Here is a 13,342-nt window from a genome sequence, read left to right as displayed (position 1 = left end):
AAGGTTTAGGAATGCTTGCATTTGGAAGAGATAGAAGTCATAGTTATTTCATTGAGACTGACAGCAGGTTACATGTATGTATGTTTGTTGTGTAAGGAGTTCTGTCTTTTTTCTTATCTCATCTCATAAAAGAGCAAAATCCAGTTTTAAGTATAGATCTAGTTAAGCCATTGAATTGATTCAGAAATTAGTTTTGTGGTGGGTGAGAGGCTGGTCATAGTGTGGGCCAATCTGATAGTGTATGGGTAGGAATTCAAAAGGACAGTCTTACTGCCCTCCAGCCTCTGTCAATTCTGTTGGGCTTGGGTATTTTGGCTTTTTAGTTTCTCTTTTTTTGTTTGTTTTGTTTTTGAGGGAATATGATGTCTCCTTTCAGGTCTAAAGTTTTTTGTGTATCATCTGAGAGATGGTAGGATGGGAGTGCTTCCTTTCCCCTGATTCCCCAGATTGCTGCCCTGCTGGCACTAATGTCATTAGCTTGCAATATAGAATTAAATATGATTCTTTCACAAGAGCCATCAAATAGTGTGAATTTGACAACATCTTAATTTGAATTATAATATCAGAGACGAAATTGTTAGAAAAAAGTTTGTAACTTAATTTGTTATTTAGCTAAATAATGGACAATCTTCAGCTAATTTAGTTCAACAAAGTTAGGAATGGTTCTAGTTTATTTGACATCTCTTCCATTGAACATCTTTAACTCTTTAGGGAGTTGAAGGCTGTTCATGTGCATCCTCTCACCTTGTTTGGAAAAGAACTGGGCAGGGTGGGATGGTTTGAGTTGGTGCTTGAATAGTGCTGAGTTACGGAATGAAAAGGTGTGTGATTGATGCTGCAGCTGGGAGCAGGATAGCCACAAGTCATGTATTGTGGTAGGGTGTGGCTGTGGCTGGCCTGTTTTTTGGGGGTTTTTTTGAGTACATAATTGCCAATACCTCCTTTTGGATTAACTGAATAACTAATCAAAGTACTTGATTTTCACCTATCACATGTAAGTGACATGTAGGTACCTAGTGTAACAAGTTCAAAACCAATAAATATCTTCAGTTTTTTTGCTGAATTTCATTTGCCCATAAGAATTACCTGTGACTTAGGAGACCAGTAGTTGTGCATAAGTAAAAATGAGTTCTGGACTGTAGAATGAAAGTTGAAGGCCAGTATTAGTTTATTGGCAGAGCTTCTTAAAAGGTAAAAATCTACATTAGCTCTCTCACTCTTTCAGTGATAGTCGTTACTGCTTTCAGAGACATGTTCGATTGCATGACTTCTTCAAAGGATGGAAAACCATTTGCTGAAGTATTCTAAAAAGATTAATTTATTTGTAGTTCTAATAGCAAATACTGAGCAAATTCCTGCATATTTGGCAGTCAAAATACAAGACTGTTTTTGATAGAGAAATGGACTTAAGTGTCTTCACTTGAAAGAGATAATAAAATGCATGAAGTAAGAATAGATGAAGTAAGGGGCCAGCATCTTCCCAGACATATTTTTTTCCCAAATCCAGGGAGTTATGTGGAGTTATGTAGGACTTTTAGAAACTGTTATTTTCCTTTTCATCACACAATGCACAATTGTTTCTGTATGGTGTGATAGGAGAATAACTGGTTACCTAAGATGCTGCTACCAGGTTATGAACATGGGTGCCTGTGTGCAGAAATGGGAAAGTACCTTGAAAGATTAAAAAACCCAGTTAGCATCTCTGGCTGCCTACATGTGGTGAGAGAAAGACTGGGTTCTATGAGACCAAATCTGACAAAATCACATTTGGGTAATCTGCAATTGTGGTAATTCTCTATTGCTTGTGGTGTTTATCACTTTTCCTTCTAAAAGGTTGTGGTACAGCGAAGACCCATCAATTCAGATGGATTAACGTGAAGTGTACTTGCCTTATCTCTTTTTAATTATGATTCCTAATTTTACCATGTGATTTGTTGAACAATCTGACTGAGCTATCATTACAGAAGAGATCTTTGGCTCCATGTAGAATGTTTGTATCAAATGAGGTAATCTCTAGTGTCATTTGCTTATAGTTGGTACTCAAGCCTAGTTTAAGAAAGGCCAGAAGAAAGGAGAAGCTGGAAAATGAGTCCTTAAAGAGTATTCAGTTGAGTATATTCATGTGGAAAAGAAAACACTATTGTTTATAGTGACATAAAGCAATTTGTATGTATTAAGAGAAAAAAGGAACACACACCCGGACCCACAACTAATCTTATTAGTTGGTGAGAGCAGAACAAGAATGATAATACTCCTAAGCACATTAACTATTTTATAGATGTATATAAGCTACAAAAATAGCAAGAGAGAAAATGAGGAGCATATTCTGGATAAATTGGCTGCTGATACCAGAAGATTGATTCTGGTATGCAGAGTTCTGTGCTTCAGTGAAAGGACCTCTCACAAATCTTTCATTTCTGAAGAAGTGTGGTGAGGTACAGCATTTGAAGAAGTTATTTTAAAATTCAAAATTACTCTGATGTGATTTGGGTATTTTTAAAAGCTTGTAATTATTTTACACAAATCTGATGGCCTTTGACTATGGAGGAACATAAGCAATAAGATATCAACTGTGGTAAATGTCTGAATAATTCTGAAGAGAAGTTACCACTCGTCTAAAGCATTAACTTGTAGAATAATTGAAGATGGCAGAGGAAATACCTGAAAATGAGTTGAAGTTGGAGAACTCTTAAAATTTTTGATGGCATTAGAATTTGTTTAAACGGTGTACAGAGATCCCTAAATGTGCTGGAACATGCTCTAAAACATTTTAAATTGATTTCATCACTTAAAGTCAAGCATTTAGACTGTCAATTTTGTGTTGTGTAATTTTAAAATAATTTGATGTGGAGGCTAAAACTTGAAAAAGTTGTTTGTGATAATCTCCAGATGTGTTTAGTAGTAATGCAGGGTTGCAGCTTTGCTTGTGCATCAATGTTAATGTAAGCATACTGTGGTTCCACATCACAATATACTTCCATTTATATTCTGTTGATATATTTCTTCTCCCCCTACTATAGCTCATTAATGATGGTCAATAGCTATGGATCAGTAGTTTATTTTGAATTTGATAAATATGACGTCACTCATCTTACTATTAAAAATATATATGCTCAGTAAGTGAGGGAAGTCTTAAAACTGATTAAACCATCTGAATCTTTATTAATATTAAGCTGGGAGCAGTTGTAGATGCTTTAAAGGACATGCTCAGAATTGAAAATAATCTTGATACATTTGAAAAACAGGACAGACAGACCTGTTTTGTCAAGTCACAAGTTATAGATGTCTTAAAAGTAATAGGATTGTAAAAGTAATAAACAACTTTGGTGACTGTTTCAAGAGAAGAATTTTGTGTTAATACCTGAAGAAGAAAACCTAAATGCTGGTGAAGCCTCAAATGACATTAGCATTTTGAGAGATGCAAACAAACTGAATAGCACTGAAATGAAAGCAACAAGAATGATACTCTCTTGCATGTAGAAAGAAAGAAGAGTCTCTGCTGCCCTTAAAGCTTGTCTACAGAAAATTGTTCTCCTTTGTGTTGGCTATAAATTAAAAAGACTGTACAGTCTTAAGGAAAAAAAATGCATTGGAGAAGACAACCTAGGGATGTTGAAACATTCCTTTCTTGCTCAGTGTTCCTGATTTTTGCCTTGAGGTAGGGTGGGAGGCTGGATTTTACCCCTAGGGTCCATGGGTGGTCCGTGGGCAGCCTTCCTTCTTTTTCTCCCTGAAGGTGGATAGGAATTATCTCATCCTGTTCTAGTTTGTGGGTGCTTCCCATTCTATCTTTGTGTGTGCTGTGGCTTAAATATGAAATTGCTGTTTGCACATCCACACAACAACAGCCTGTATCATACAGTTCTCTTCATGTCAGCAGTTTAGCATTTGGAATTGCTGTATCAACGTTTCCTACAAGGAGGCTCCCAGTGAGCATCCAGCTCTAGTGCTGACTAGGCTGGGCTGCCCAGGATTAGGTGGTCTTGCAGGGTCATGCTTTGACCTTGCATTTTGAAAACCTGAGTTCTGTATTTCTAAGACTTTTTGACGTAATTACATAGTTATGCTGTTTATCTTAATGTGCAAAAAGAGCTTTACCCTCGGGGAGCATGTGCAAACCACTCCAGGTATCTTTCTCTGAAGGTGTATTGTTGAATATAGTGATACTGCATGTTCACTGGTGGATTCCAGGAATCCTCTGGGGCATGCTTCCCACCTGAAGAGAAGCACAAAGAGAATAGAAAGAGCCCTGCATTATAAATAATACATAAAAGTAACTGATTGGTTATAAATATCCTGAAAAAATGCCCAGTGAAAATGCTGTCTAGATATTCTTCTTCCTACTACCTGCATGTTGCTACCAAAAACTTTGATGTGATTTAGGACTGTAGAGTGAGTAGGTAAACCTGAAAATAGTGATTCTAAATAGTGGTTATTGGGAAGAAGTGCATGAAAATGTAAACAAAACAAAAAATCAAGAAACTCCCACCCTAAAAAAAAAAAAAAAAAAAAAAAATTCCAACAATTACCAACCAACCAGACACTCCCAAATCAAACAAAACCACCTCACTTTTGGAAGATGAATAGCAATCACAATCAAATACTTAGTGTGAAAGCTTGAATTTTCCTTCCTGGGTAAAAAACCCTACAGATTCCTGGAATAATTATGGGACAATGGATAAGAAAACAATGAAAGAGTGCAATACGCAGAACTGTTTCCAGTGTATTTTGTCTCACGTAGTCAGTGCTGTACTCAAGATCCCCGAAGACTTTTTTTCCCCTAAGTGCAAGGTTAAATGTGACTCTTTTACATAATTCTGTTTCTTTAAGTTTTGATGTCTTAGCATGGACACTGATAAAAACTATACATGTAAGGAGATGCTCCTTAGTTTGGGGGGTAAAAACTAAGCACTGCCATTTTCTTGCTATTACTACTCTCCTCTCCTGAATGCAGATCAAGAGATCCTTTACTGAGCTGTTCACCAGCATAAGCCACTTAGAATTTTTTTCTTCTGGCTGATCCCTTTTACTTTTTCTTTGTTCCTTCTCTATGTAGCAAGTGTACATCTTTATTTAGCTTCCATAGATTAAATTGTACTCTTCTTACCTTGCCTTTATATGAGTAATATAAAATACATCAGTTTATGGTGAGGCAGGATGCTACTGGACTTTGTTTCCACTGAATTGCCAGGCTAGTATTTACAGTGTCTTATTTGAGATGCAACAAGTGCTAGGAAGATTTGAAATTCATTGTGTTGGCCAAGGGTTATTTTTATTTTAGGCTTCTTCCAGACCTGTCGTCTGTTAAAGGACAGGGTGTCAGATCAGATTGGAGGGGTAATGTTTCCTTCAAGTCTCAATTCTCTGTTTGTCTCTTGAATTAAAAAGTTTTTTGCAATGGTTCATGGGACTTTAGATAAAGGATGCCTTTAGATAGAGTTAATGCTAATGGACCTTATCTAGCCAAATCTCTGCATCTGGTTGCAGAGTTTCCTTTTAAAGCAAGCTTCTCTAAAGGCTTAGAAATTTCAGTCATTATTCCAACATTTCCGTGTGCCTAGATTACTTATATTATTAGTTACTTTGCACATCTGCTTTTTATGCAAACTGATGAGTTTACTGTTATCCTGGTAATGCCTAAAAGATAATGGAGCTGATCTCAGACTCTCTGTCAATAACTAGGATAGATCCTGCATAAAGCTTTGTCAGATGCAGCAACACAGTTTCAAAAGAATACAAATGTGTTCTATGAAGTTCCACCTGAAGAGTAACTCTCAAAAGATATTTGGCTTACTATCCAGAAATACATTTATTGTGAAATCCTGTGCAGATACTTAATGTATTTTAGTATCCTAGAAGTACAACTGCATTTTCAGTGTGTTCATAAACTGCCAGTGAACTGCTACTGGTTACCGGTACAGGGATGCCTGGCACAGAGGTGAACACTTCTATTATAGCTAACCATCAATTCAAATTCATATGAAAGAATTAAAAGCTGTCTCAATAGCAGCTTCTCCTATGGGAGCAAGCAGGTTTTAATCTCTGGTATGGAAGAAAGCATCAGTCATTTTGTGAGGCTTTCACTTCTGCAGGCTCTTACCTTCACAAAATCAAAGATGTTTTTACTTATCTGTTACCCCCGTCCTGCATGTTCCTTATATTTCTGTTTGTCGTAAAATACTGCTTTTTCTCTGTACCCTGATATAGTATCTCCCTTTGCTTTTGATAGAGAGCTTTTGGAAGCTGTTGAATTACAAATATGTGAAAGCCCATCCATGTAGTTCAGGCCAGAGTCCACAGCATTTCATATTATTACCCTTTGCACGCAGTTCACGTGACTGCTGTGTTCGTTAATTTTCTGTGGGCTGGTCATATTACCTTGCTTCATAAACCTCTTGAAGTTGAGACAGCACAAACTTAAGAATTACTTATTTTTTCAGTTATTGTGATTTATAAATGAATTTCCAGTTCTTCTCTTCTAGTCCCATGAGGATATGAATCTGAAATCAACTTATACATTAGAGGCCAAAAAAACAGATGCAGCCTAGATATTATGGTAACTGATACTTTATAAGGTTAACAAAACAAAACACTCCCTAAAGCCAAAGAGTGGCTGTGTATACATTCCTGCAGTAGGTAAATACAGGTATCTTTAATATAGCTTAAAATGAAAGTGGAAGGAGAGAGCCAGTAGAAAGATTTTTCTTCTGAGCAGGAGCAAGGCATTAAACTGAAAGAAATGAGAAAAGGTGTGTGCATCTGAGGGTGGAATCTAAGCATTTAGATTTTGTATTTTTGTAATCTTGTCTTCTAGTCTCTCGAGTGTATTTAAAATGAATGATGTAGCCTGGCATTTCATGTGTTTAATTATCCTAGCTTGAATATATTCTTGAGATTACTCAGCTGCTTCCAATTGTGAGAATGGATTTTATTTCATTGTAGGTGCGGTAACAGCTAACTTAAATTTATTTCACTTAGCAGTATCTACTACTGAGCCTCTTCACAAAAGGTCCTGTTTGTTGATAATGCTTGGTCATTTTTTGCTTAGTTTGCATGAAGGATGTATAGAGTAAGGAGAACTGCGTATGTTTTGCATTCAGCAGTTACTGCTTGGATCTAAAAATAGTAGCCAAAGAACAAGTGCTAGATATGAGATTTGCAGCCAAATGCTGTAAACTATCTAAGTTTTCTTCTTTATAATGGACTTTTATTTTCTGTTTTGTTATCAAATCTTACAGGCTTCTGCTGCATTTATCTCTTGGGTTACAATGTAAGGTGTCACCACAGTATGTATTCTACCACCACCAAGTCACCTTCTGATGAGCTGTTAATGGCAGGTCCTTTGTAACAGCTGCATGCCCCACCTATGACTCGGGTGTAATGTTCTCTTTGTTACACCCAGCCTGAGGGTGGTCACCTCTGCTAATGCACCATCAAGGACTCCCCAAAATATGCTATGTCTCATAGGATTACATCATTCCATGGTGTAATTCCCTGCCCTGGGGGAGGTACTGAACATTCCTGCCTGGATTTGAGGGTGTGAGCCACCACTGGACCCCCAGGGAAGGCCCAGACCTTTCCACAGGACCCCTGCTTTGACAAGTCGACATCCATGATTTCAATGGGAGTGCAACCACCGTTTAATCAGACTGCCAGCACCACCACCCTGACCAACAGAGTGCCCAGTTGTACTCTGGCTTTTTCAGTTTCAGTCAGTGTTTCTGTACTATTGCCTTTATTGTAACTTTCTTATTAAATTGTATCTCCATCTGGAAATCACTTGCAAGGTATTTGTGTGGGGTTAATTCCTCCCTCTGGTTTACCTTCAAACCAGCACATATTTTGGCTTCCAATGTGCGGCATCCTGAGAGAAGTTGGAATTGTAGTTTTGCATTGTATCACAGGAACTGCCTATTCACCATGATGCTTGGCATGTTTACATGAATGTTGTACCTTGTTCCCTATATTTTTCTGCACATGGGGAACTATTTGCCAGTTGTAATGCTCCTTTTGAAACCAGAGAACAGAGTGAAAATTGCTTTGTTAGTTTTTTATGTCTATTGTATGATAACATCAGAGACAGTGAACCTCATTTGGAATGTATATTCAGTTTTGTTCTCCTGTCCTAGACTGGGCTGCTGCCACTGGAGCCTTGTTAATAATGCTGGAGCCTTGTTAATAATTGCACCCAGGCAATGGAGGGAAAAGTAGACAATGGTTTCTTCCAGCCTTTCAGGCCCAACACAACAGTTTTTGAGAATATTGGGTTCTGTCTGGATGTCAAGGACAGCACAATCTTGTTGTTAGTTTTGCTCTGTCTTCTCTGTGTGGCTTGTGCTGTGTGCACCATGCTTGGAGTCAGGACCAAGCTTGGTGCAGTCCAGCATATTCAGGAGGAGGAGAAAAGAAGCAATTCAGCAGGCAGTGTGTCCACACAAACTGTCATTGAGCCAGAACATCCTAAGTCAGTAGCAGTTGCCTCTGTTCAGAAAAGAAAATTCAAGAGCAAATCAGTCTGCATAGTGACTGATGAGAAGGCAGCAGGACCTTTGCACCCAGTGGAAGAGACGGAGCCGGAGATCATCACTCAGTCTCTATCCCTGGGTGAGCTGTATGAGCTGCAGAGAGAGTTCACCTGCCAGGTGAGTCCATTCTGACCTGGCTGCTCCCCATCTGGGACACCTCAGCTAATGACACTATGCTGAAAGGACATGAGGCTGGGCGACTGTGATCACTGTCCTGGGATGTGGTCATTGACGAGGGGATCAGATAAACTCGGGAAACTCTCAGCCTCTGGCAGTGGCTACTGGCAAGTATAAGAGATAAAGAGAACGTCTATGTGCAACAAGGAATATGGAGCACAATGGAACAAGGCATCCAATGCCTGAGGGGATTGGCTTTGCTTGAGATAATTTTTCAGAAGATGAAAGATTCCCTAAGAGCCCAGGCGGTGTCCAGTGCACATCACAAATGTGGTTGAAGTTCTCATGATTCGGACCAGATATATACTCCCAGTACTTAGCAACACTGTGATGGAAGGAAGAAGAGGATATGGTGGGTGCATTGGTCAACAAACTAAGAATTTACAAGGACGCTGTCACTGCCCTGTTAAGCAGCTGAGCGGATCTGGAGCTTGGAAGAGAAAATAGAAGAGGGCCACAAGAAACTGAGGAAGGAGCTTAAGGAAGGAATTTACCCCATCTTGCCAGAACCAAGAAGAGTCTCTGCCATTAGACCTGGTGTCCCCCAGCCAAGGAGAGAGGACACACTCCATGAGGTAACCTCTGGTTTTTCCTTCAGGAGCATGGAGAAGATGTGAAGGAGTGGGATGGAAATCCCACCTCTTGCCTAGCCACCGGCATACATGAACTGAAAGGAGGAGCAACGATGGCAAGAAGCTCATCTAGGGTCAACACTGCTCTGGTCTCTCATAGACAAAGACTCCAGGTGGTAAAGGAATGATGATATGACTGACTCTCTTGAAGGGACCTCAAGGTCATATTTACAGGAAGAGAGCAATGTGTACCATGTCTGGGATTAGAGGGGACCCTGCCTCTAGCCAGGTGGAGAAAAGGGACAATCAGATCTATTGGATCTGATCCGATGGCTGGGCATGTCTGACCAACAAAGGTTTATGGTTTTGGTTGACACCAGCACTCCGTGTACCCTGATGTCATCAAGGTGTGTGGGAGTGGAATCCGTTTCCATTTCTGAGGTGTCAGGGGGATCCCAGCAGCTGACTGTATTGGACACTGAAGTGAGCTTGACTGGGAAGGAGTGGCAGTAATTGTGACTGGTCCAGAGACCCCGTGCATCTTTGGTATAGACCATCTCAAGATCCAAGAGGACATTGCTGGGCTTTTAGGATAGGTGGTCTAGAGACAGAGGAAATCAGACAACTGAATACCCTTCCTGGTCTCTCAGACAACCCCTCTGTTAAGAGTGAGACTGCTAAGAGTTGAAGAACAACAGCTGCCAATCACTACAGCAACAGAGCACCATTGGCAATACTGCACCAACCGAGACTCTGTGATTCCCATCCATAAGATGATTTGGGAACTGGAGAGCCAAGGGGTGCTCAGCAAGACTCGTTCAGCCTTTAACAGCCCTATATGGATGGCACATAAGTCCAGTGGAAAATGGAATCTGACAGTGGATTACCGTGGCCTGAATTAAATCATACCACCACTGAATGCTTCTGTGCTGGACATGCTGGAGCCTCAGTACAAGCTGGAGTCTCAGGCAGCAAAGTGGCATGCGACCACTGACATTACCAATGATTTTTCTCTGTTCCTTTGGCAGCAGAGTGCAAGCCCCAGTTTGCCTTCACCTGGGGGAGCATGCAATATACTTCAAATAGACTGCCCCAGGAGGGGAAGCAGAGTTCTACAGTCTGCCATGGACTGATTCAGACTGCACTGGAAAAGAGTTAAGGCTCTGGAACATCTGCAGTACATTGATGACATCATCATATCAGGGAACACAGCTGGGGAAGTCTTCGAGAAAGGAGAGATTATCCAGTTTCTCCTGAAAGCTTTCCATTAAATGAAGTAAGATTAAGGGACCTGCTCAAGAAATTCAGTTTCTAGGAGTGAAGTAGCAAGATGGACATGGCCAGATTTCAACAGAAGTGATTAACAAAATAACAGCTATGTCTCTACCAACTAACAAGAAAGAAACACAGGTTTTCCTAGGTGTTGTGGGCTTTTAGAGGATGCATATCCCAGAGTACAGTAAAATTGTTAGCCCCCTCAATCTCATGACACAAAAGAAAAATTATCTCCAGTGTGGCCCTGATCAGCAAGTTTTTGAACAAATGAAACAGGAGATTGCCCATGCAGTAGCCTTTTGGCCAGTCGGAAAGGGCAGGATGTAAAAATTGTGCTCTACACTGCAGCTGAGGAGAATGGTCTTTCCTGGAGCCTCTGGCAGAGATCTGTGGAGACAAAGGATGACCACTGGGGTTCTGGAGTCAGGGATACAAAGGATCTGAGGCCAGCTATACCCCAACTGAGAAAGACAGACATTCTTACAGCCTACAGATTCAAGCCTCAGAGTTCGAGCCACCTCAGAAGTGATTGGCACTGAAGCACAGCTGTTTTTTTTTTACCCTGACTACTAGTGCTGGACTGGATGTTCAAGGGAAAGGTTCCTTCTACACATCATGCCACTGACTCCATGTGAAGCAACTGGACCATACTGATCACTGTGAGCCTAGACAGGAAATCCTAATTGCTCTAGGATTCTGGAAATCATAACAAACTGGTCTGAAGGTGAGAGTTTTGGACTGTCTTCTGAAGAAGAAAGGAAACAGATGATATGTGCTGAGGAGGCCCCACCATATAACCAACTACCAGAGAATGAAAAGCGGTAACACCTTCTTCACCAATGGTTCATGCAGAATTGTAGGAACAAACCAGAAATGGAAAGCTGCTCTAAGGACCCCTGCACAGAAAGCTCTAGAAGCTACTGTGGGACAAGACGGGTAAGTCAACTTGCAGAGGTTAAAGGCATCCAGCTGGCTTTGAATATCACTGAATGAGAGAAGTGGCTGAGATTCTATCTCTGCACTGACTTGTGGATGGTAGCTAATGCTCTGTGGGGATGGCTGGATCAGTGGAGAAAGGCCAAGTGGCAGCGCAGGGGGAAATCCATCTGGGCTGCTGAGATCTGGCAAGATGTTGCTGCCTGGTTAGAGAAGCTGACTGTGAAGGTCTGTCACATCGATGTACGTGTACCCAAAAGTCAGGCTAATGTAGTAACAATCAGCAGGTAGATTGAGCTGCCAAGATTAAGGTATCTCAGAGGGATCTGGACTGGTAGCACAAAGGAGAATTACTTCTAGCTTGTTAGGCCCTTGGTGCCTCCAGTCATCAGGGAAGAGATGGGACATACCAATGGACTTGTGACCAAGGGCTGGACTTCAACATGGACAGTATGTCACAGGTCATCCATGACTGCAAGACTTGTGCTGCAATCAAGCAGGCCAAGCGGATGGAGCCTCTGTGGTATGGTGGACAGTGGTCAAAGTATAGGTACAGGGAAGCATAGCAGATGGACTACATCACCCTTCCCCAAACTTACCAAGGCAAGTGCTGTGTGCTAACCATGGCAGGGGCAACTACTGGATGGCTGGAGACCTACCCTGTGCCTCAGGCTGCCGCCCAAAACACCATCCTGGGCTGGGAAAAGCCATGGAGACATGGCACCTCTGAAAGAATTAATTCTGACAACGGGACTCATTTCAAGAACAGCCTTATAAACCCCTGGGCTAGGGAACATGGCACTGAGTGGGTGTACCATATTCCTTATCATGAGCCAGCTGCTGGGAAAGTTGAACAGTGCAATGACCTGCTTAAAACCACTTTAAAGGCACTAGGTGGGGGGACCTTCAAAAATTGGGAGCTGAATTTAGCAAAGGCCACCTGCTTGGTCAGCACCCAAAGCTCCATCAGTCGAGCTGGTCCTGCCCAGTCAGAACCCTTGCACTCTGTAGATGGAGATAAAGTCCCTGTGGTACACAGGAAAGGTATGTTAGGAAAGATAGTTCGAATTAATCCCACCTCAGGCAAAGGCAAATCCATCCATGGGATTCTTATTGCTCAAGGACCTGGTTCCACTTCGTGGATAATGCAGAAAGATGGCAGAACCTGTTCTGTACCTCAGTGGGACCTAAGTTTAAGTGAGAACTGTATGTGATGCTTCATTGTGTATGTGTGTATATATATAGAGTTAAAGAAGGGCATTAATTTGGGTATGATGTAGATGGAGACGAGTAAGGGGAGGATAATGTCTTGGGTTACAATGTAAGGTGTCACCACAGTATGTATTCTACCACCACCAAGTCACCTTCTGATGAGCTGTTAATGGCAGGTCCTTTGTAACAGCTGCATGCCCCACCTATGACTCGGGTGTAATGTTCTCTTTGTTACACCCAGCCTGAGGGTGGTCACCTCTGCTAATGCACCATCAAGGACTCCCCAAAATATGCTATGTCTCATAGGATTACATCATTCCATGGTGTAATTCCCTGCCCTGGGGGAGGTACTGAACATTCCTGCCTGGATTTGAGGGTGTGAGCCACCACTGGACCCCCAGGGAAGGCTCAGACCTTTCCACAGGACCCCTGCTTTGACAAGTCGACATCCATGATTTCAATGGGAGTGCAACCACCGTTTAATCAGACTGCCAGCACCACCACCCTGACCAACAGAGTGCCCAGTTGTACTCTGGCTTTTTCAGTTTCAGTCAGTGTTTCTGTACTATTGCCTTTATTGTAACTTTCTTATTAAATTGTATCTCCATCTGGAAATCACTTGCAAGGTATTTGTGTGGGGTTAAT

At 41.3% G+C, this 13,342-nt stretch overlaps 1 protein-coding gene across 10 annotated transcripts in view; it reads left to right on the top strand.

Moving 5' to 3' along the window:
• LCOR (ligand dependent nuclear receptor corepressor) overlaps window positions 1–13,342 on the top strand; it is a 90,507-nt gene that overhangs the window by 31,758 nt on the left and 45,407 nt on the right. The window lies entirely within an intron of this gene.

The sequence above is a fragment of the Sturnus vulgaris genome, chromosome 8 (assembly GCF_052056855.1).
Source record: "Sturnus vulgaris isolate bStuVul1 chromosome 8, bStuVul1.hap1, whole genome shotgun sequence".
Lineage (NCBI taxonomy): Eukaryota > Metazoa > Chordata > Aves > Passeriformes > Sturnidae > Sturnus > Sturnus vulgaris.
The sequence above is the reverse complement of the archived record's forward strand: the minus strand, read 5'-3'. Positions and strand labels throughout refer to the sequence as shown.